This window comes from Crocodylus porosus, unplaced genomic scaffold, assembly GCF_001723895.1.
Source record: "Crocodylus porosus isolate Cpor-Errol unplaced genomic scaffold, CroPor_comp1, whole genome shotgun sequence".
NCBI lineage: Eukaryota > Metazoa > Chordata > Crocodylia > Crocodylidae > Crocodylus > Crocodylus porosus.
The window spans coordinates 11679650-11702791 of record NW_017728911.1 but is presented as its reverse complement, the minus strand read 5'-3'; the positions used below and the strand labels follow the sequence as shown (position 1 = coordinate 11702791).

The following is a 23142-nucleotide window of genomic DNA, read 5'->3' as shown; positions in this document are numbered from 1 at the left end:
ACTATAATAGAAATTGTGTGGTTGGAATGGCAGCATTTTTTTGTAGGCAGTGCAGCAATGTTCAGGAGTCACAAGGATGGAAGATTGAGATGGAGATGGATTGAAGTGAGGCAATGAGGCAATTGAGAAGATTGATTTATAAGTGAGGAGTAGAGGTCAAAAAGCCACAGATGGAGAGAGATGTATTTTCACAGTCTCTCTAAACTGTGTAGTTTCTCATACACAAATTTTGTACACACAAATACAGCGATGTTCTCAAGCATATCAGGCAGCTACACTTGCAAATGATCATTTTTATGAACATAAAAATAGTAAGTGAATAATGTGCTCATTTGCATTTGTCAGAACAAACTCAAGTAATTGAGTTTAAATGCCCCCACCACTATTTTGAAGCATGGGATGCTGAATACATGGGACACTGCAGGTGCTTTAATTAAAGTGGCTTTCAAGAACTGCTTTAATTAAGAACCCCCACTTCCCACCCTAGAACATGTGTAGAGATGCCCTTAAAGTGCAAAGGAAGACACAGAGCGCACTGGCCCATTGGCTAGGCTCTACCAAAAGCTGAACCATTCACTGTGAACCATTTCACTGGTGAAAGCTGGCCTACCTAGTGCCCCATCTATGTATCCCTGCCTATTTTAAACAAATGTAATGTGTATGTCTCTCTCTTTCAAATCAGATACTGAAATAAGGCTTGCAATGAAAGTCTAAACTACATCCTAATACTAGAATTGGTAGAAATGGCTCCATAACTCACATCATGAACTATTACATTTGACCATCATCTCTTTGCCTTCTCCCCTGCAGGTTGTTTATATCACCCCCAGGTTGGCGGTTCATCAGATCACACTCTCTTCCATCAAATATATTTTCCACAAGGTCAATCAACATTTTGAGGCTACTGTGAGAGAATGAAAAATAAGCCCAAGAAATCACATGTGGCAGCTCAATGGTTTCTTTGCCTTTGATCCCAACTTCCTATTCTGCCTTGAGCATGTGCTTGTTGGGTACTCCTGAGTTTGTAAGCTCCTTGCAGAGGAGACTTTTCCTTATTGTTCATTTGTTCATAGAAAACACTTTGGATCATACACATATCAATTAAAGCTGATACAAGATAGAAAAGAATAGTTCTTCTACTCCTGTCTTCATATATTGGATCCAATTCTTATAAATTATTTCTCTATTTTTTTTTTACAAGACCTGCTCTGCAATACACACTGTACATTCCAATGCTCTCATCAGGCACCCCATTTCACCTCATGTGAATGAATACTTCTAATATTTTACCAAATCTATACACTATGAACTGCTCAAACTAGTCCCTCAGCTACAGCAGAACTGTAATGTTCGGGTTAATCTTTGGATACACCCTAAGGAAATTATTTGTAGTACCCATTCTCTCTCTTGATACCTCACCTCCTTTTATAAGAACAAATGAAAACTCCTGCGAAAAGCTTTCCTACTCACTTAAATCTTTCCCTGAAAGCTCCTGGGTGCAACTTGTCTGGGCCTGGTACTTGTCAGTTTTCAGTGCCGTTGTTTTAATGAGCCTCTGCTGTTACCAGTTTACTAAAGGCCTGTAGCAGCCCCAGTGATTATTTTGCTCATTAGTTTCTCTCTCATCTATTTGAAAAACCTCTTAGTGTTTCTGCATTTCTTTTACAGTTTCTTTTGCTACATTGGCCTGCTCAGTTTGCTCATGTTTTTCCCTGATGCACCATAGGTTCTGTCTTCCAGTCATTTACTTAAAATGCCCGTATTGAGTTACTGTATAATCAACTTTTTACTATCCTCCAAATTTACTAATAGATTAGAACAAAGAGCCTTCTCAACCAGCAGCCTGTTGATGGCAGAACCAGGTCAGGAGCACTAATTGCTATTATGGCCCTACTGTACATTTTTTCTCACCATCCTCTCAATGGCTTCCTCTTTATAGCTTTACTGCCCTGGCTTCTCTGGCACTGCTGGAGCTGCTTGCAGAGGATACCTTTCCCTTCAAAACTGGCTGCCCACATTGAGGAGGTATGAGAGGATAGGGAATGGCACTTTCCCACTCCCTGACCTCGCTCTTGATTCTGCATAATTGATTCTGTTGACTAATTGCTTTAAAAGAAAACACCCACTATTCTCAAGGAGTAGCTAGCAATTACTACTGATAATCAGTATACTTCTTCCCTAACCACTGTGTCTCACCCAGATTATAGAGTCAGCCTTGCAAATGTGCTTTCAGCCATGCTGGATTGGCAATACTGCTGTTCTAGTGATTTCTATCACAACCATGAATACGGCATTTTGGACTTCCCTGCTTGCTAATGAATGCCTATTCATGTTAAATTCTATTCATATTTGCTACAGAAACATTTGCAGCAGTCACATTTTTCAAGAAAATAACTATGTCTGGCAGTAGCACAGGGGCATACCCAGGCACCTAGGACACGGGCAACAGCAACTTCCATTTCCTGTGCAATCAGGATTGTGCTGGAAGCAGCTGCTTTTTTCACACCCTCCTGCCAAGTCAGCGCCTGGGGTGGTTTCCCTGTTTTCCCTGCCCTACTTACAACACTAATGGCTGGTAGAAGGGGGAAAAGCAGCAGTGTGCTTAACTTCAGTGGCTTGTGCGGCTTTTAGGCTTGAATTTCCCATGAAAGATTATATAAGCCTGATTTGCCTTTTAGTTGAAAAGCTCAAGCTAAGCTGGACATTCTCAGGACATGTTCTCAGCATTGTTAGACTTCGCTGAATGTACATTTCCATGAGACTCTGATTACTACAGTATTACAGCTCGCTGGCAGACAGCATTAACAAGAGATTTTAAACCCTTTTTTTCTGTCAGTCAGCTGGGGAGAGCAGGGGGGGGGGAAAGCCAGTGTCTTAAAGCAAGCTAGATGCAGAAAAGCAGATCTATTTATTAAAAGCTGGTGCTACTGATAATCTACATCTTATTTTAATCAAGTGCTACCTTTTGCTCACGTATAAACGAAGTTGGACACAATATCAAATTTTGGATTTAACAAGATTTAACAAATACATTTTATTTCTATGTCTTAGCTTGCAGGTTGAGTGAGCCCTTCAGTACTAAGGGAGCAGCATGTACATTTGTAAGAACTGGAACGCAAGACTGAGAAGGCAGAATGGAATACAGAGCAACTAGAAGGGACCCAAGAAAGTAGAGTTTAATTCACTGTGCTCTGCATAACTAAATGACACAGAGCATGCAGTACCCTTATTTTTCTGACGTGGAAAAGTGAGATTTGTAACAATTCTATGCACAGTACTGTGAACTATGTAAGTGACTGCAGGGCTGTCTAACTGGTGACCTCTGGGGTGTGAGGAGCCAGCACTTGGCCTGCAGATGGCATGTAGTCTACAAACCTCTGCACCTGCCTCTTCCACTGCCATGTGGTGGGACTGGGAACATGGAAGGGGCTGGGTGTCACTGGCACTGTCCACACAATACAGGGGACTCTAGGGGGTGGGGGTGAAGAGTCACTCCCACAGCCCTTGGCAGTGCTGAAATTGGACAGCCCTGGAACTAACCCAAGGGGAAATTTAACTGTGGCAGTATTAGTCAGCCATTAAAGAGGCTGGACTGAGTCTGACTAGTACTGCCACAGTTCACATTTATTCATCTCTTTATGGTCAAGGTATTTATTATATTAGGAAGTGTTTTATAGGTTGGTATAGGAACACGGAGAGAGGAAAGCTTGTTTTATTTTTCTTTAAATGCAAGATTGCCCTTCTGATTTCTCATGCAGGCATGATCCTATACACAAAGGTGCACATGAACTCTTTGAGAAACACCCTATGAAGAAGCCATGCTCTCAAAAGAAGTCACCGGTTTGCAATTAATTGCTTTTTTTGCATTATACTTTTTATTCATTTGCATAGGGTTTATGCAACATAATCCTCCCATTGTAGCATATGCAACATTCCTTATCACCTAAATTCACAATAACTGTGAGCCACCTTCCAGGGGAAAATTCAAGCAGTTTACATCAGGCACCAGACCCAGTTACATCTGACACAATCCTACCTGTGTTCAAGCAGAAAACTTAACTTTCTGTCCAAACCATGAGACCTGAGATCCAGGGCATGTGCCTTCTAGAATGCTTTTCCCTCACAGCCCACACCTGACCCACATTCAGGAAGGACCATCAGAAGCCACTCAATGGGCAGGCTTTTTACTGCCAGCTGGCATAACTAGCAGCTAGCCTGCCAGCGAGGTTTTCCTGCCGCTTTTCTGTAAAAGGGTGGTATTATGGAGAGGAAGAAGTCATAGGAGTTTTTCTCTCTAAACTAAGAAAACATCATTCTTAATCCAAAAGATATAATGTGCACCCATAAACTGTGGGAAAAGGGAAGATAAACTTATTTTCTGGCATAACCATCCATACATAAAAAACAGTTCATTTGCTAGACTTAATTAGTAAACTTAAGACACACTAATTACCCAGATACAGTGTTTTTCATTACATTTCTAGTCTATTTACAATTGAACAATTTTTAAAGGACTAGGATCTGAATGAACTAGGATCACTTATTATTTTTTCTATGCCAGAGAAACAGTGAGCACTAACGATCATCACTATAGTATCAGTAACATGCTCCCAGTACCCTTCTATTACTTGGGTTGCAGGGTGCTTTTAGAAGGCTGACACCAGGACATAAGTGAATTATATCTTATTACTTTTTAAATCATTTCTATACTAAAGGTGTTGTCACAGTTCATTAATGGAAGTCAGAAATAGTGGAAGGACTCAACAATAAGTCCATGATGGCCCCAGCTGTGTTTGAATGGAGCCTTTGGCCAAGGAAACTTAATCTTTCCTTCTGTTTCTGATGTTATCTGTAAGTCATTATTGTGATTGCAACATTTAAAATAAAGAAGATAAGTGTGAAGAAGAAATGAGCCACATGCATGGCAGAAGGCACAACTGTTGGGATCAGATCCCAAGCATGTGACTGCCATGCAAGGAGCCCAGGGTTTATCAGCTTTGGGATGGTGGCATGCCACACATTCAGTTTACAGTGCCACACACACCAGAGTTAAGGATGTTCCATATTTTTTGTGAAATACGTTTGAGGCTGGTTCACCACTTCATGACTTCATAAATCAGTTGAATGTGTGGCACTGTTACTATTTATGGATTAAGAGGTTAATCACACCATAAATGTAACATGGACTGTAGGCAAAGAACATCCACTGCAGTTTGCTCAACCAAATCTGGAGATGGAGATAACTGGGCTCAATAGAGCTTAGTAAGTTTTGCAGGGAAAGGTTAAGGTGTGGGTAAGGGCAAATATATAGAATCATAGAATCATAGAAGTAGGGTCGGAAGGGACCTTGTAGACCTTCAAGTCCGACATAGTCAGCTCTATTTTGTTGTGTCCCTTGGCTCTGTGTGTACCTTGGTTCTTTGTGCTTCAGAAGAAAGAATAAAAAAGGTTTTGCTTTGATGAAGGTGTTTTAAGTCACTTTGATTAACTTGCTTGTTTTACAGTCCAGAGAAAAGGTCTTACATGTACTAAACTCAGTTGGGCCTATTGGGTTTACATGACTGGGTACATGGGAGGTTCAGATGAAGGCCACCACATGCACTACTAATCACTTAAGAGAAATTAAAAGAGGGTCAAAGCATAGCTTGCTCTGTAACCATGGTGAATACATAAATCATGATAGCTATATCAGACCTTTTAATCTGCAAGTTTAGATAGATGGATCTTGAACACAGGAATTGAATTGGACTAAGATCATTTATATTTAATGTTTTTATGGAAGCAGGATACAAATTGAAGATTGCCTTGCTGAACTTTTTAAATGTATTCTGCATTTCAAGAAATTACTAATCTACCTAATCTTCAAGTAAGATGTACTTATGTTTATGACTAGAATCTTAAAAAACTAACTTAATTTTTTAGTGAATTATTTTGCCTTTATTTTGAAAGAAGCTTGAACTTGTTAAATCATGAACATTTCGGTTGCCCTTTTGATATAAAAGTCTTGGTGCTCATGCTCTGTCTCATAACACACAATTAGCGAAAGATAAAGTATAGCAGAGAACAAAAACAAATCCCTGGAAAAAAGGGGAAAAATAAAGGAAGGATTTATTCAGAAAAGGGCATTAAAAAGGAAAGAAAATGTGCCAGTACCTCTTGGCATGTGGAACATACCAGCTGCACCTCACTAATCCATGGCTGATCCTTGGAAAAATTGCAAAGCCACACAACCAGCAGACTGGGTGCCATGATATTGGCAAGAATCGAGATCAGAGCTGAACTTTAAAAATGGAGTGGGATATATACTCAATATGTATTAAAAATGCGCATTCCTCTGACAAAAGTCAGAATAATGCTGCCTGCAATTCAGAGGAAGAAAAATGAATAATTGAAAATAAATTTGTGAAAAGCAAATGATGCACATCTAGAGAATGAAATGTTCTATTACATTTGAAGAGATATAAGACACTGTTGTTCGACCCCAAATTTAAATGGACTTTCTGCTGATAATTTCAGAACAGATCAAGAACTCAACAGGCATTTAATTAATACACTCCTTCCAATTCAGGGTTGAGGTATATTAGCAGGATAAATGTGGGTCTAACCTGTGCTGTCACTGTGTATTCTGTACCTGTTTCTTCAGGAAACTATGGGGCATTATCACAAAACTTTTGGTGTTAACCAGACTTTTCTTTTGCAGTAATAATTATCTCAAGCCAGAAAAAACAAAAAGGTACATGTTTGCTACATCCCTGCATCCCTTACTTTCAGAGACTGAATTACATTGTGTGACATGTACGTGTATTTTCTGTGGCATTCCAACATGCTCAATATTTTGATGAACCAAATCTTAATGAAAGACTGTCCCTTTTATTACTTCTGTTGCTACTGAGCTATTTATAACACATATTTCTCTAGTTCTCGAGAATCAGAAAGAAATGTGCTTCTGCAAACTAAATACATTGGGCAAAACATTACAGAAATTACTATCCTATGCTGGGTTTAATTAGTGTTTTAGGTAATTTCCTCCTTTATTGTTTATGAGTATTTGATCAACACATGAATGCTTTCTAACATCAAATAAAAAACCCCCATAACTTCAGCTTTAGCCATGCAAACGTGTAGTTGCTTTCTTGAAAATAAATTGCTGTTTTGATTTAAAGATATGGCTTGTTTAATAATTGCATGCAAGCACATTGTATTTGGTTATTTGGTTAAAATGTTCACATCATATACTCCTTGAATAAAACCATTATTCTCTGTATTATTACTGAAAAAACAAATTAATCTTGTAGTATCTGGAAGTTCAAATTCTTCCACCCCTTATCTCAGTATTGTGTTTTTTATTTTTGCCAATTACTAAGGAAAAAGCTTAAATCAGCCTACAGCTTTATAAGAAGGTCATTGATGTTTAGTAGAGCACTATCTAGTGGCTGAATAATTTAACTATACATCATGGCTAGGTGAAATAATACATAAAGGACATGATGGAAGCAGAAGCCAGATTATGTAGCTAAGCATGCTAATGAGACAGAGAAATAAACTAAATTTCAGCAAGCTCTTGCTGTTGTCTTGTTGTCAAGATTTATCCATACCTTGCATGGTCAACAGGCTATATTTGTAGTAAAGAATGGCAAGAAGTTGGTTTTGTGTTACATTTACTAAAAATAAGTGCTGCTGGTGTTACTGAAAACATTCACTAACAAAACCTTCCAGTGATACGTAGTGCTCTCAGTGGGTAATGTATGCTAGACCATGTCTTAGGGCCAAGATGCTCATTTAGCAAGATATGTGACTACTTACATAATATTGTTGTAGGCCCACTGAAGGTGGTGGGGCAATTTGTATGCATGAAACAATGTACATATTTTTTTTTCCCCTCCAAATAGGAACCTAAATTGGGATTTGTTCAAAACGCGTATATTTGGAAAATGGAAAAAGAGGGTTCTGAGAGTCTCTTTCTTCTTGTTTCCCTTTTACTGCCAGACACAGGCAGAGCACTGCTGATTGCTGACCAGCAATCCTTCTGTTACCCCAAGTCCTGAGGGCTGGGAGATGTACCCTCAGCACCTACACTGCTAATTTATCTCAGAAAAGGGTGAATTAGTTCATATACAGCTCCGTGCTCTCATGGGTAGATGATTACCATCAGTACCTGAGCTAGCTGATTTAAAGCTAGCCTGGGTATCTTGAAGTATAAATAGGCGTCACTAAATGAAGTGGATCGGCTACGTTGCAATGCGTCTCAGCACAGCAGATCTGCTTCACTGGTTGAAACAGACCTCACCTGTTGTCCCTCTGGTTGAACATGTGGGACCATGGGCAACATCTTCTTCACTTACAGATACATCCTTGGCAATCTCTGGGGAGCAGCTCTGTAAGTGGGGGAAAAGCAGGCAGGGGGTCCTGGAGCTTGAGGGTCCTGATCTTGCATGGGAACTCCCAGGGCACACAGGACTGGGCCCTCAAGCCCTGAGAGCACCTGCCTGGGGCAGCTAGAGAGCACAGACAGCTCTGGGCTTCCTGTGCTCCCCCACCATAAAGCTAAGAGACTTTGCCCCTCCAAAAAGTGGCACAAATTATTATCTTTTGTCATAGTCACAAAAAAAGGCATTTGTAATGTGAGAAAGGGCACTGACATCTATTTACTTTCACTTTGTTCTGCCACCAACATTTTTATGGCAGTGCAAAGCTGTTTCCAACCTTTATGCTACACGGCACTTGCTACAAGTTCAGAGACAATTTAGTCTTCAGTAGACCTAAGGTCTTGCCTGCAATTCCCTGAGTGACTATGAGTGTTTGGGACCAGGCATATGCATGAACTTGAAGCCTCATTAAGGGAAACTGCTGAGTATGTTGAGCCGGAGGTGCCCCTGAGCCTGTCTCAGGAGGCTTTCTAGAGGATGCAGAATTTCTGCTGCATATGGCACCCATATCACGCCAAATGCCAGATTTGGCCCTAGTCGTGTTACTGTAGAACTTGCCAGGGAAAGGGCTGTTTGCCAGGGAAAGGGTCTGACCAACTGACTGTCGGAAGAAGAGGGGAAGAGGAAGGGGAAGTATGGCACTCCAAAGATTCATTCTAGCCAAGTCCACAGAGCTCTCTGTCTGGCAGAGGGTAAAGGAACAATATCCTCACATGACTACAGAGATACTTGCATGGTTTTGATACAAGAGATAGTCACAAACAACACTGCAGGTTTTGCTTTCCATGCTTTAGATCATCTTAAATATTGCTTTGGTTAATAAACATACCGCATTTATGCTTTTGATTACATACAATTCCAAAATTCTTTTAAGTATTGCAAAGTAATAAAACATAGCTACAAAGAAAGAGTAATATTGCAAAATGATGAAACAGACCACGTCAGCCGAGTATGGTTAACACCAAAGTATAATCTAGCGTGATTTTAAACACTGATTATGGTTAAGACCACAAACTGGATCAATGGAATTAGCTATGAATATTATGTAACATTTTTTTCTAGGAAGTGAGGTGGTCATATCTTATTTTAAGCCATTAAGACATGAATAGTTCCCATCAATATTGTTATCGCTAAGATTAGATAGATCATACTGATCAGTGAAAGCTCTACCCACAACTGTTTCTCTTCATAGATCTGTTGTTGCAAAAAGCAAGGCGAATTTGAACTTTCCTGTTAAGTGTACAGGATTTAGCTGCTTGTGCACCTTTCAAATCAGGGTTTTGTTTTGTTTTTAAGTATTTATATAATGGTAGCCCAAAGAGGCCATAAATAAAACTTTTTGACCCAAGTTATTTCCTATGTTCCAGTGCAACTACTTTGAATTGTATCTTCAGCAGAAGGGCTAGTGAAAATGTCTTAGATGGAACAGTTTTGCATTGGAAAATGGAATCTTTTCAAAATCTAAATGGATCGTGGGAACGTGTTAATTTCAATAAACTTTTTTGGCTAAGCATAAGTTAAAATAAAAAGTTGAATTTGGATATATCAGCACAAAATATCTTTTTAATTATTTTTTAATGGAAGTTAACAGATTCATTTCAGAGCGGTAAAATATACTGATCTGGTATTTTAAGCAAGCTGATTTGCTGGTTCCAAATCATCTTTCTTCAGAGTCTTCATTCCATATACATTTTAAAATTTCAGCTCTTTGTTCCAGTTCAGAAATATTTTTTTCCCTATGGAATTTTCTGCAGAGCAGAAATTCCAGTTTCCAACGAACACAATTCAGTAGTGCATATTCTCAATGGATGTTTGGCTTGTTAAACAGCAATGTAAGGTCTGCAGGCAACCTGTTAAAACCTGGTCTATATGCTATTTTCCTTTGCAATTTTTTTTTCATTACTGGAGCTGACTGGGATTGTTTCAGATGGTGGTTTTGAAAACAAACAAACAACCAATCAAAAAATCTGTGTGGCTCCTAATAATCTTTTCCCATGGAAATAAGAGCTTGAATGAAGATTTTGTTATGAGAAATTCCAAGGACAATTCAGTTCCAGTTTGGCAGCTGTTTTTTTTTTTTTTTTTAAGGATAGCAATGAAGTATTGTACAAATTGGAAGAATATGAAAAAAGTGTCACTGAGCGGTAGAAGTGAGTGGATATTAGAAGGTGCAGAGATTCTATTAATTTTTTTAAAATCACCTCAGCTGTTTTACCATCATGTATTTAGTTGGTGCCCCTGGGGAAACATCCAAAGCTTGGTTTTGGTCAGGCACAGTGGCTTAACACAGGACTGCCCCCTACTGGCCCCACAGTCAGCACCTCTGATTTTTGGAAAGCTGTTCGAATAAACTAAGGAGAGTTTTGGCAAAACAGATTTTCTGGGATAGCCAGAACAGGGTTAAAAACATCTCACACGAACAAGTGGGTCCTGTTTCAGCAAGCTGATTCTTTAAAACCAGTGTCTATATCTTTGGAGGATCACCTTTCTTCAGCTTCAAAGCAGAACTGAGCACATGGGAAAAACTCCAATTTGACCATGATATGCCCAGCTCTAGCTCGAATTATCTTGTCCTTGTTTTCATGAGCAAGTTCATTTGCATAGTTTAACATACATAATTTTTTGGATGGGAAATGAAACTTCAATGGAAATCTAGCTAAATTAGTAAGTGATGAAGATGTGATTTCTGGACAGCAGCTCCTTCTGCTGCTTCCCACTACAAGCACAGACAAGGGAAATCACATGCCAACAGTGTTTAGAATTTACTCTCTGCATTCAGTTCTGCCTTTTGCTGAGACAAAAATAACATTTAAAAAGAGAAAATAAAACTAACAGAAACTTGGTGGGATAACTTTCATGATTGGAGTACTGTCATGGATGGGTATACACAAGCAGGGAAGAGGAGGAGGAGTTGTGTTGTATGTAAAAGAGCTGTATGATTGCTCAGAGCTCCAGTATGAAACTGGAGATAGGCCTGTTGAAAGTCTCTGGGATAAGGTTAGAGGGGAGAGCAACCAGGGTGATGTTGTGGTGGGTGTGTGCTGTAGACCACCAGAGCAAGAGGATAAGGTAGACGAGGCTTTTTTCAGATGACTAGCACAAGTTTCCAGATCACAGGCCCTGGTTCTCATGGGGGACTTCAATCATCCTGACACCTGCTGGGAGGGAAATTCAGCAGTGCACAGGCAATCCAGAAAGAGCATTGGAGTTTTTGAAGAGCATTGGAGACATTGGTGCTGTGTTGAAGAGACCAATTAGGGGTTGTGCCCTTCTTGACCTACTGCTCACAAACAGGGAAGAATTGGTGGGGGATCTAGAAGTGGATGGCAATTTGGGCAGTAGTGACCACAAGATGATTGAATTCGGGATCCTAACAGAAGGAAGAAAGGACAGTAGCAGAGTAAGGACCCTGGGCTTCAGAAAAGCAGACTTCAACTCTCTTAGGGAACTGATGGGCAGGATCCCCTGGGAAGCGAGTCTGAGCAGGGAAGCATTTCAGAACTGGTTGTGTTTTAAAGAAACCCTCCTGAGGGTGCACAAACACACCACCCCGATGTGGCAAGTGAGCAACTTGGCTTAGCAGAGAACTCTTCGGTAAGCCTAAACACAAACAGGAAGCTTACAAGAAGTGAAAGCTTGGACAAACATTGGGAGGAGTATGAGAATATTGCTTGGGGATGCAGGGATGAAGGCCAAAACACAACTGCTAGCAATGGATGTGAAGGATAACAAGAAGGGTTTCTACAAGTATGCTAGCAACAAGAGGAAGGGCAGGGAAAGTGTGGGTCTCTGACTGAATGAGAGAGGCAACCTAGTGACAGATGAGAAAGAAAAGGCTGAAATAATGACTTTTTTACCCAGTCTTCACAGGCAAGGTCAGCTCCCAGACTACTACACCTGGCAGCGGACTGGGGAGGAGATGAGCAGCCAACAGTGGTAAAAGAATAGGTTAGGAGCTATTTAGAAAAGCTGAACGTGTACAAGTCTATGGGGCCAGATGCAATGCGTCCGAGGGTGCTGAAGGAGTTGGCTGATGTGATTGCAGAGCTGCTGGCCATTATCTTTGAAAAGTCATGGAGATTGGGGGAGGTCCTGGATGATTGGAAAATGGCAAATACAGTGCTCATCTTTAAGAAAGGGGAGAAGGAGTATCCAGGAAACTACAGACCAGTCAGCCTCACCTCAGTTCCCTGAAAAAAATCATGGAGCAGGTCCTCAAAGAATCCATTTCTAAGAACTTGGAGGAGAAGAAGGTGATTAGGAGCAGTCAGCATGGATTCACTAAGGGAAAATCATACCTGATCAATGTGATTGCCTTCTACGATGAAATAACTGGCTCTGTAAATGTGGAGAATGCAGTGGATATGATATGCCTTGACTTATTAAAAGGATTGTCTTTTCCTCTAGACCAATATGGCTACAACCTGGATACATGACACATGGAAGATACTGAATTTTAGCTGATTTTTAAAATGAAAACTTCATATTTTCCCAAGCAGGAAGCAACCGTGACCTCTTGAAACCTGAGATCCTGCTCCTGCCTTTGTTTCAAGGTAATTTGCATCATCATCACAGATCCTCACAGGAGATGAGAGGCTCCATACCAGCTATGAACTGACTGCCCAGAGGAGTTTTCCATCTATTGACTCCTCTGTGAAATCCTATGAAATATGAACTTACTTTTCTACCCAGGAGAACTTTTATAATCTTCTCTCCAATCCCTGATAGAGGGTGTTTGTGCCCGAAAGCTTACATTAAAGGTTGGGGTTTTTTTTGCAAAAATCTTGTTGGTCTAATAAAAGCTATCATCTCTACTATGAGTCCTGATTGCCTTTTCCTCTAGATGAATACAGCTACAACCTGGATACTTGACTTCAGTAAGGCTTTTGATCCCGTCTCCTAAAGCATTCTTGTAAGAAAGCTGATGAAGTATGGGTTGGATGAATGGACTGTAAGGAAGATAGGCTGGAGAGTCAAGCTCAAAGGGTAGTAATTAATGGCTCAAAGTCTAACTAGCAGACAGTATCAAGTGGAGTATCCTAGGGTCAGTTCATCCTGGCCCTAGTCTTGGGTTGGTCCTAAGGCTAGTTTTATTTAATATCTTCATTAACAACCTGGAAGATGGGATGGACTGCACCCTCAGCAAGTTCACAGATGATACCAAACTGGGGGACATAGTCAATACACTGGAGTGTAGGGCTAGGACTCATAGTGACCTAGACAAGTTAGAGTATTGGGCCAAAATGAATTTCATGAAGTTGAACAAGGACAAGTGCAAAGTCCTGCACTTAGGACGGAAGAATCCTATGTACCACTACAGCAGATTATTCCCATCTATTCTGCACTGGTGAGGCCACATCTCAAATACTGTGTCCAGTTTTGGGCCCCCCACTATAGAAAGGATGTAGACAAGTTGGAGAGAATCTAGCAGAGACCAACAAAAATGGTTTGGGGGCTGGGACACATGAGGAGAGGCTGAGGGAACTGGGTTTATTTACTTTGGAGAAGAGAAGACTGAGGGGATTTGATAGCAGCCTTTAACTATCTGAATGGGGGTTCCAAAGAGGATGGAGCTGGACTGTTTTCAGTGGTGACAGAAGACAGAACAAGGACCAATGGACTCAAGTTGAAGCAAGGGATGTTTAGATTGGCTATTAGGAAAAACTCTCTCACTAGGAGGGTGGTGAAGAACTGGAACAAGCTACCTAGCGAAGTGGTGGAATCTCCATCCTTGCAGGTTTTTAAGGCCCGGCTTGACGAAGCCCTGACTAGAATGATCTAATTGGGGATGGTCGTGCTTTGAGCAGAGGGTTGGACTAGATGACCTCCTGAGGTCCCTTCCAACCCTAATTTTCTATGATTGGATTCCAAGAAAAAATTCTCTGCTAGTAAAAATGATTTTTCTGGTAACATGAACAACATAAAGGCAAGAACTATTGCATTTCTCTTTGCTTGCAAAATTTAGTGCACAATCCTAATACAATGAGCCAACCTAAAAGGAATGAATGATTCACTGCTGAATTACAAAAGGGATAGTTTTCAATGCTACACAGTAAAGACATGAATTTACAAAGTGATATGCCTGCCCATGCATATAGGGCCCATGTACGTAGACCATTGTGAGGGATTAGACCTTGAGTTTTATTTTAAGATAGCAATAATTACATTATTTATCTTTTAACTTATTTCTGCCCTTTTCATGGTGCAAATTTGTAATGTATGACCTAGAGTAATGGACAAACTGAAAACAAACACGGACATTAAAATGAGATAGTGAATATGGCAAAAAGTCATTCAACTTTTGGGTGTTTGCTCTGGGAAAAAAAGTATTATAAATGGTGCATTTATGACAGCTTAGTAACCTCTGGTTGCTTTCTACTGGTAAAGGTTTTATCTGTATAGCTATTAATCACATGAAAGCAGATATTAGAGGAATATTAATCCACACCAGCTGTTACATCTTCTACTATGCTATTATTGGAGATTAATCTTTATACAGGAGGGCTGCCTTTTCATTCCAAGTGAGCATCATACGACCTGAAAACATTTTACAACATCTTTGCATTAAGAAGCATAAAGCAAGGTAGGTTATAATAGTTATGTAGGTAAAATATGTCTGTCTGCATCCTTCAAATATGAGGCACTTATGTATACCAGAGTCACTGACATGCCAGTTAAAACATGCAGCTTCTCTTTTATCGAACAAATCTTTGAATTGCTATTTACTTAAAAAAAATTTCTTTTAGTGACACTATGTTAACTTCTATACAGGCTTCAGAGATAAATGATTTATAGTCATTTAGCAGGAGGGAATTAAATAAAAAAAAGAAACACTCACCTAATAATATGAATTAATTCATGTGATGATGATATGGGATATTTAGAATTGCAGCTAAAGGTTAACAAACATTTTGAACATGTATTTTCTAATGAAGTAAAGAAACTGTTGGGTGGACTGAGTTTTCACTGGGTGGGAGCTTAACTGTTTTAAAGAACTGGACACAACTTGGAGGAAGCAGCTGAGCTTTCAACCTGCATGATTTTTGCTTGTCAGGTCTTCAGACTAGAAGGAAACTTGTATCAGGTCACTTGCTATTAATTCAGATCACATAACTATCATTATTCAGCAAATATAACATTGCTGTCAGAAGAAGCAGGCTCTTTCCATTAGAGATTATCAGATTACTATTAAAAATAAGCTTCTAATGAGTTTCATGAATTCTGGATGAGATTGCAAAGTGCTATGGGGAATATAAACTAAGCAAGGGAAATCTGTTGTCATAGTTACAGAAAATCTGCCACATTCTACATACCTCTTGCTTACTCACTTTGTGAACTACCATTGCTACTGCAGTATATTCTCTAATTATGCAGGGTGATTGTTCATCCAGCTGCCTTTGGTTTTCATTTATTTGGATTTTAGATCTACTCAGATTGGGTTTTTATTAATTCTCCACCCCTTGCTTAAATCAGGAGAAAAAGCTCTTTACTCCAGGATTTCATAACACTCATGCTCTTCCTTTTTCTTGCCCCAACAATTCCTGCTGTGCCTTTGTGGGCACGCTCTCTTTTTCCTTCTCCCAGCAACTAAAATGTGCTTCCCAGTTCTCTTCCTCAGACAGCTTTTTTATTTCACTGCACATGTACTGTGTCAACAACCTCACCTGCTCCCATCTGCCCTGGTGTTTCCCCTACTTCTTTGCCTTTTGGTTAGTCCTGTATCTACAACTGCCTTTCAGAGATCCTGGCAGCCACTTCTAGCCATCGCCACTTCTGCCCTTCTCTTTCTCTTGGTGAGTAGCATCAGACTTCTCCCTTTCTCTTTAGGCACAGTACCTAGGCTTCCTCAAAATCCTGTTGTTTTTGCAGCTTTTATGTCCTTATTTTTGCCACACCTCTCAGCACAATGACATTCCCATACCCCTGCTCTCCTCTGCCATAAATGAGTGCTCCTGGGCACTGCCTTAAATGAGTGCTCCTGGGGAGAATTCAGTATTCTCCCCAAGATCCATTCTTTTCCCTGTCCACATGGTTAAAACTTTTGTTCAAGTCCCCAAATTTTCTCTTGCCTCGTCTTCTGTGACTTTTTACCTCCTGGTCCATGGCATCTCTGTAGCTTCAGTGCAGATTGGTAGAGATCATTAAAATGAACCGTAGCTGCACTGGCCCTGTTATTTCCATGTTTCAAGTCATTTCCACTGGCTTCCTCATGACTTCCACAACAAATTCAGGTCCATTTTTGAGTGAAACTATGGTGAACTTCTGAAGCAAAATCAATCCAGTTAACATTAGTTTTTCTAGTGAGAAGCAATATATTGTAATAGTCTTAGTTTCCTATGCATATTTTACTATTCTGTCTCTTTGCTACTGTATACATTATACATCCAGGCAAAGTGCATTTCTGAAGTTTCTTCATTAGCTAGTTATACATGCTGATGCCTACTTTTGGGTACCCCATGTCTGTGCTCCCATTTCTGGTTGTGTATGCATTAAATATTTGCAGTCATAGCTCACTGCCTTGTAGACTAAACTGGGCCTTCCTCCTTGTTTTCCCCTCCGGGGATCATATCAATAGCTCTTTCTGTTTTACTTTTATGTATACTATTCTGAGCCACATTCACAGATAAAGATGATCCTGAGAGATCGTGGACACCTGGCAACTCAGTGCTGTATTTCAGATCACTGGGGAAAAATGAATTACTTTTACATTAAAAAGTACAATCATGAACTGTTCCTTCATCCATTTGATGTGGGCCTAAACTTACTCTTATATGAACATGCACATCTCACACTGACATCAGGGATTAATATAAATGAGAGCAGGAAGTGGTCTTGCTTATTCTTTTCAGAATTAGTTGGGTTTTTGTTGCATCTCGGGACTGAACATGGGTATTACAAGATTACAAATATTGTCATCATTCCATCCAAAGTGTGGGAAGTTCTGCAACCGTTTGTGGTGCAGTTAAACAATGGTATGGATGTAGAATTATCTCATCCTAAACAGCCTAATACCAGATGTCAAATGCCAATGTATTTCAGTTTCCTCATGCCCTATGCATGTCAGTGTTGCTTACACACAAGCAGAGATTGGGTCTCTCTGGTATTGTGGCGGACACTTTAGGACACAGAAAGGATCTCATCTGTCCCTCAAGTCCACCACGCATGCACAGAAGGCATGCAGGATGTGGACCTGCTGGGCTGCTGCTCTTCTCTGGACTGAGCCCACCCAGAGAACAGCAGTGGCAGTAGCAGCTGGGCAGGCAGATGAACCCCTCCCTACCTGCTCTCCCACAGAAGACATGCAGGCAGCTATAAGTAAGTGGGGATCTGGGGTGCTGGGTGGGACAGTGGGCCCAATTTGGGCTAGCCAGTGTGGGGTCAGGCGGGGTCTTTACACCAAGGTTTATCCTAGGGTGCCTACACCTTAACGCAACACAAGCTTGCTAACATGCATCAGAAATAATCCTGCCCTGGAGTGGCGTAACTTTGAACTGTCTCAAGTGCTTAAAACAAATTTTAGGTGCAAACGTATAAACAATCCAGGTGTTAAGAGCACCAGAAGCTGCTCAAAATTACCATGTAACAAGGCCCTAAGTAGCTAGTGGCTCTGACTGCAAAGCCTCAGTGCACATATTTTGGGTAATAATTTCTTCAGAACAGGAAGAGATTTCTGTCCAACTCACATACTTTCTAGAAATGGTTCAATGGCCTTCAATCAGTGGCCTTGCCCTTAGACCACCAATTCCCTGGCACCCTGGGGTACTGCAAGATCCTCTTAAGTGTGCCACACAATATTAGTACTGTTAGGTGTGTAAAGGATAAATTCCGGAGATTTCAAATAGGAATCTATAAGGTCAAAAACTTTCTGTTTTGGTTTTCCTAAGTTCTTTGCAACAGAAGGATTACTCTGTTGTTTTTCCATAGTTAAGAAACAAGTGCAAGGTAGGAGCTGGCATATTTCAAGGGGTGGCTTGAGTCTAAAAAGGTTGAGAACCTTTGCCTTAGAAACTGCGGAAGGAGGGGGGAGCTAGCTTTACCACTTGTTTCCTAGTAGACAGCAACTCTGGCCCCCCACCTGAAATCCTGGTCCCCCTTTCATTTTTTCTACCATGAAAAAATGTTTTTCATTCTTGCATCTTGCTGTGGGTACTCAACCCCAGAAAATATCTGTATCTTGGAAATCCAGCACATGCATGTGTGTGGGTGTGCGCAAATGCGTTCATGAATCATAGGCAAATTACATGGAAAACTGAGAAATGAAATCTGATGAGAGGAAAGTTAAATCATTTTCTGGAGCACAAAAAGGCCCCCCCTTTAATAAGCTATTATCCCAACTCCCATTGTACATCTGAATGCCATCATTCTACAAAATAGGGAGAGGGATTATATTGCTGAGCCAGTACTTCACACATACAGGAGCCTTTCTGTACAAAAGGATTCACCATCCAGTTATTTTAGCTGTTGTATAGTATATAATTATTATAGTTTAGAAATAACAATTGAGATTGTGGCTCCTTTGAGCTAGGCACTGCATATACTATGAAGGTATATACAGACATTTGGGTAGGTTACATCGGGTTAAAAATGGCAACCTGATCTAAGGCAAATCAGGATTGGAAGGCTAGCTGGGAAGCAAACGCAGGACATGTGGAGGGGGAGGTTGGTGGGATCAGGGGGCCAAATGAGGTCTGCAGGGAGGTTGGTGGGGTTCAGGAGGGCTTGGCAGGATTGGGAGGGCTAGTGGGGTCGATAGGGAGACTTGGGGGTGTTTGGAGAGGCTCTCTGATCCTGCCAAACCCCCCTCCCCAGCCCCCTTGATGCCACCAAATTTCCCCATATCTTTCAGACCTGCCCCTGGGCTGGTTTTATCAGTGTTTATCAGTTCTAGGAGCATGACTGAATTAAATTGGGGGAGGGGGTGGGCAGCATTAGGGGTCTGTACTCCCCTTGAGACCAGAGGCTAAGTTTTAGCCTCTGGAGCCCCTCCACCCCCAAATGAACAATCCCTCCCCCAACCAAGCAACTCCCCCAGTTCTACCTCCCTCTTCTCCCACCCTAATTTATTTCCATCAGCTCCTGGCACCAGGAGTAACTTGTAGGACTGTGGGGTTTGGTGTGGTTGGGGGGATTCTGGCTGGTCTGCAAAGGAAGTTTTCCATCTGGGTATTATGGGGAAGGAGTCAGAGGGCTATAAATAATCCATTATTGTGGAGGGAGGGGAGAGAAGGAAAAGAGAAGCCCTGGACCCAATCTAAGTTGAAGTTAGCTTAGATAGGGTTTTTAGATTGATTTAAAATTTTCCTGAACTTCTGTTATAGGTCTACCTAAATGCAGACTATCTAGGAATCTAAGTATAAGGCCTGGACTGGAAAAACTAAGTTAGATTGGGTGACCTTTTTAAATGGAATCTAACCTCCCCCTAAGCTCCCCAAATGTCTGTAGCCTGAGAGAAAATTTCTGTCCCAAAGAGCTTACATTTTAAATAAGCAAGACAGACAAAAGATGGGACAGGAAACATTGGCAGAGTGGGAATGTAACTTGGCAAAGTTCAAGCAGCAGGGTTAGTGACAGAACTAATGATAAAGCTCGGGCTTCCCCACCCAGCTGTCTCCAAGTCCAGGAGACTTGATTGCAGCATTTGAGCGTATAGCTCTGTCTTGCTTTATTTTCACCATTTCATTGCACAATACCTATTTGAGTTGCTCACCAAGTTTATAAAGCCTACCTCAATTACAGGAATGTTCACCCTTTGTGGCATATCATACTACAATTAATGTCAACTTCATGCCAAGGTAGAGTTTGAAATTAGACAGCATTTGAAGTATTTTATTCATAATTATACTTACTGTTGATTGTTCAACTGTTGGCTACAATGGACCAACTTACAGGATCATCATAAAAATTCTAGTTTACTGGATGGATGCAAGAGTCAGACCATAAACCTTGGTGCTGATCCACACACACACACACACACACACACAGTAGCTAGCTATGAACACTAAGCATCAGTGTCAAGATATACCTGTCCCCAAGCACTGGAGTCCACTGTCGATGGCCAGTCAAGGCTTCTTTCAGTGCGATGTTGCTTCAGAAGGGGGTTACTGGCTGTTCCTTCTGGCTGGACAGGCAGGGTGCTGGTCAGGTCAAAGAGGGCACCATTGGGGGTCATTCTTCACTGCCTTTTATCCGTCGCTGGCAGACTTTGGTGACTCCCCAATTCTCGGGTTGACCCAATCTAGAGGTCGTTGACCTTGAGGGATGTCCCTCTTGGTAGCTGCTGGATGGCAGCTGTTAGCACCAGGGGTCATGCAGGTACGTACAGTCTTGGGAGTCTGTTAATGAATTTTGATCGATTCACTGCCGTGATGAATAGAGCTCTGGAAGTGGTTGATCAGGGGGTATTTCAGCCCCAAGGGTCTGTTTCCAGTGTCAATTAGTTCAAACCAGGGCTTGTGTACCTTTAACAGTGAATTTTCAGGGAGTTCCTGGCTCTGTATTGATTCTTTCATCTCCTTAGTCTGTGGTATGTAGGTGTTAATTGCTGCTCGTTAACTTGCCTATTCAGATTAGCTACTGTGTTACACAATCAACCACGATTCATTCAGGGACCTGCTCCATACAGAGATTCCTGCCCTTGCTAAGATTGTTACATGGTACAACTTACTTTTAAACTTAAAGTACATTTGTAAAAGCATCTACAAGCTCTATTTTCACTACAAGTACACTTTATATAAAAATAATAACATAATGAAAGAAAAAGGGAGGAAGGAAGGAAAGGTAGAAAAGATAAAACATCCCCAAAAGGGGGCCAACTACTGCAAAAAGGGGCTTTTACCATATCGAGGAGCTTCACTTTTGAGGGTGGGGCAGGCAAAAAGGTTTCTTTCTACACAACCTATGAGTAATTAGCAAATGGAGAACAGCAAGTCCTTCCATTTAAACTTAATTAGGAGATGATTGTGGAAAAGACTTACCTGGTAAAGCTGGGAGGCAGTGGGATGCTGCCAGTAGGAGTGGAGCTGGTGAAAATGAAACCACAGCAGGCAGACCAGCCACGGCTACACTTCAAAGAGAAAAAAAGCGTACAAGCTGGAGGGAGCCGGGAGCAGCTCCTGAATTGGTTAGGACCCACTTTATCGGCATGCCGGGGCTAATTGGCTGGCCGGGTGCCTGAAACCGGGCTAAAAAGCCTGGCAGAACTCTAACCGCGGGGACCTGAAATGGAGTCCCCAGTGCAGCAGGGAGAGCAAGAGCACTTGGAAGCTCCTCCAGGAAAGCCCTGGTGGGCACCTCAGGAAGGGGTTATACCCAGGGCTATATAGGCAGCCTCGATCAGAAGCACTGTCCATGGGGCCACTATGGACAGTTGAGACCTCCAATGAAGATTGGAGCCTGGTAGGACCCAGCAGAATGGCATATCAGCTGCACGTGACAGATAACCAAACACGACCCCAGAAGAGGGACAGGGCACTCGAGAGCAGGGCAGTGCCAAGCACAGACACGATATAGGCGAAGAAAGAGGGTCACTGGAGACGCCCACAAGGAAAAGCGGTGTTGCTACGGTCACCAGACCCGGTCGACTTGAGCATGGAGAGAACCCAGAACATAATTTTCAACGATGAATGATTCCATCATGGTTGGCGGTAGGCAGAGTGTAGGGAAGGCAGAGCTCCATGAAGGAGCTACGAAAGAAGTGACCCACAGGGAAGCACCAGGGGAAGCAGGACCAAAATATAGTCCTCCTGACTGAAATAAACTGATAATCAAAGACATGGAAAGCGAGGCTCCTGGTGCATCATCCTGAAAATCGCCCAGTGACCAGCCCATTTGTCCCGAAGAAGTCACAGCCAGGCTCGAGCAGAAATTGCACGCATGGCGTCTAGCAGAAAGACACGGGAGGTAACAATCATTAACTAACTTGCATCAAGATAAAAGACATTAAATACTTGTGAATGCAGTATTCTTCTCAAGCTAAACATTTCTCCTTCTTGACTTATGCAGACAGATGGATTTATGAAGAAAGTAAAGGTCCTTTGTGTCACGTTTAGGCAAGTGTAATATATTATTTCTTACTGTACATCTTCCTCCTGCCCTATAAGCATAGCAGGTTTAAGGGGTGAGCAACTGAAGCAACTGAATAGGGCTCTGCATGATAGGGGAATCCCACAAGAGGAAGCTAATTCAGATCTACAGATTAACAGTGCGTTAACCTCTTCAGGTACTCCCATGAGTCTAACACCAACTTTGCCCATAAGCATTCTGTAAAGCAAGAGAAGACAAAATTTTGCTGCTATGTATACTTGAACATTTTACATTTATTGCTCAATTCATGGATTTTCATTTTTATGAACGAACTCTTACATATGGCAAATTCTTAAAGGACCCTCCTATTAAACTACTGGCAGCTAAGAGTCAGAGAACTCAAAGTTATTTGCTTTTGCCTCCACCCAGAACCCTGGAACAGCTGACTTGCTGGCCTTCAGTGACAGGAGTGTGATAGGTTCCTTTCCACAGGGGTGGTTGTGATGCCCCCTAATGGCCTTACTGCCATGTCTTGTTCTTAAATATTGAAGTATAATATGTTGATTAAGGTTGGCTGCCAACAGACCTTAAAGTGAACCCTAATTCCAAACAGTTCCCACTGGGTGTCCCCTGAGCCCCCTCTAGACTCAATCCAGCCCTCAGGTTAGGTAACTCCCTCTCAACCTAACTAGAT

At 41.4% G+C, this 23142-nt stretch overlaps 1 protein-coding gene and 1 long non-coding RNA gene across 3 annotated transcripts in view; one reads left to right on the top strand and one right to left on the bottom strand.

The window, feature by feature from the left end:
• LOC109308949 overlaps positions 1 to 4851 on the top strand; it is an 86401-nt gene extending 81550 nt beyond the window's left edge. The window contains exons 3-4 of one of the 2 annotated variants that reach the window (XR_002100749.1): positions 811 to 1024; positions 3059 to 4851. This is a non-coding gene — a long non-coding RNA (uncharacterized LOC109308949). Of the gene's footprint in view, positions 1 to 810 lie in introns of both variants that reach the window. The other variant, XR_002100748.1, reaches the window with a different exon arrangement.
• Positions 1 to 23142, bottom strand: part of TRPM1 (transient receptor potential cation channel subfamily M member 1) — a 131096-nt gene that overhangs the window by 97964 nt on the left and 9990 nt on the right. The gene's annotated exons all lie outside the window — the stretch shown is intronic.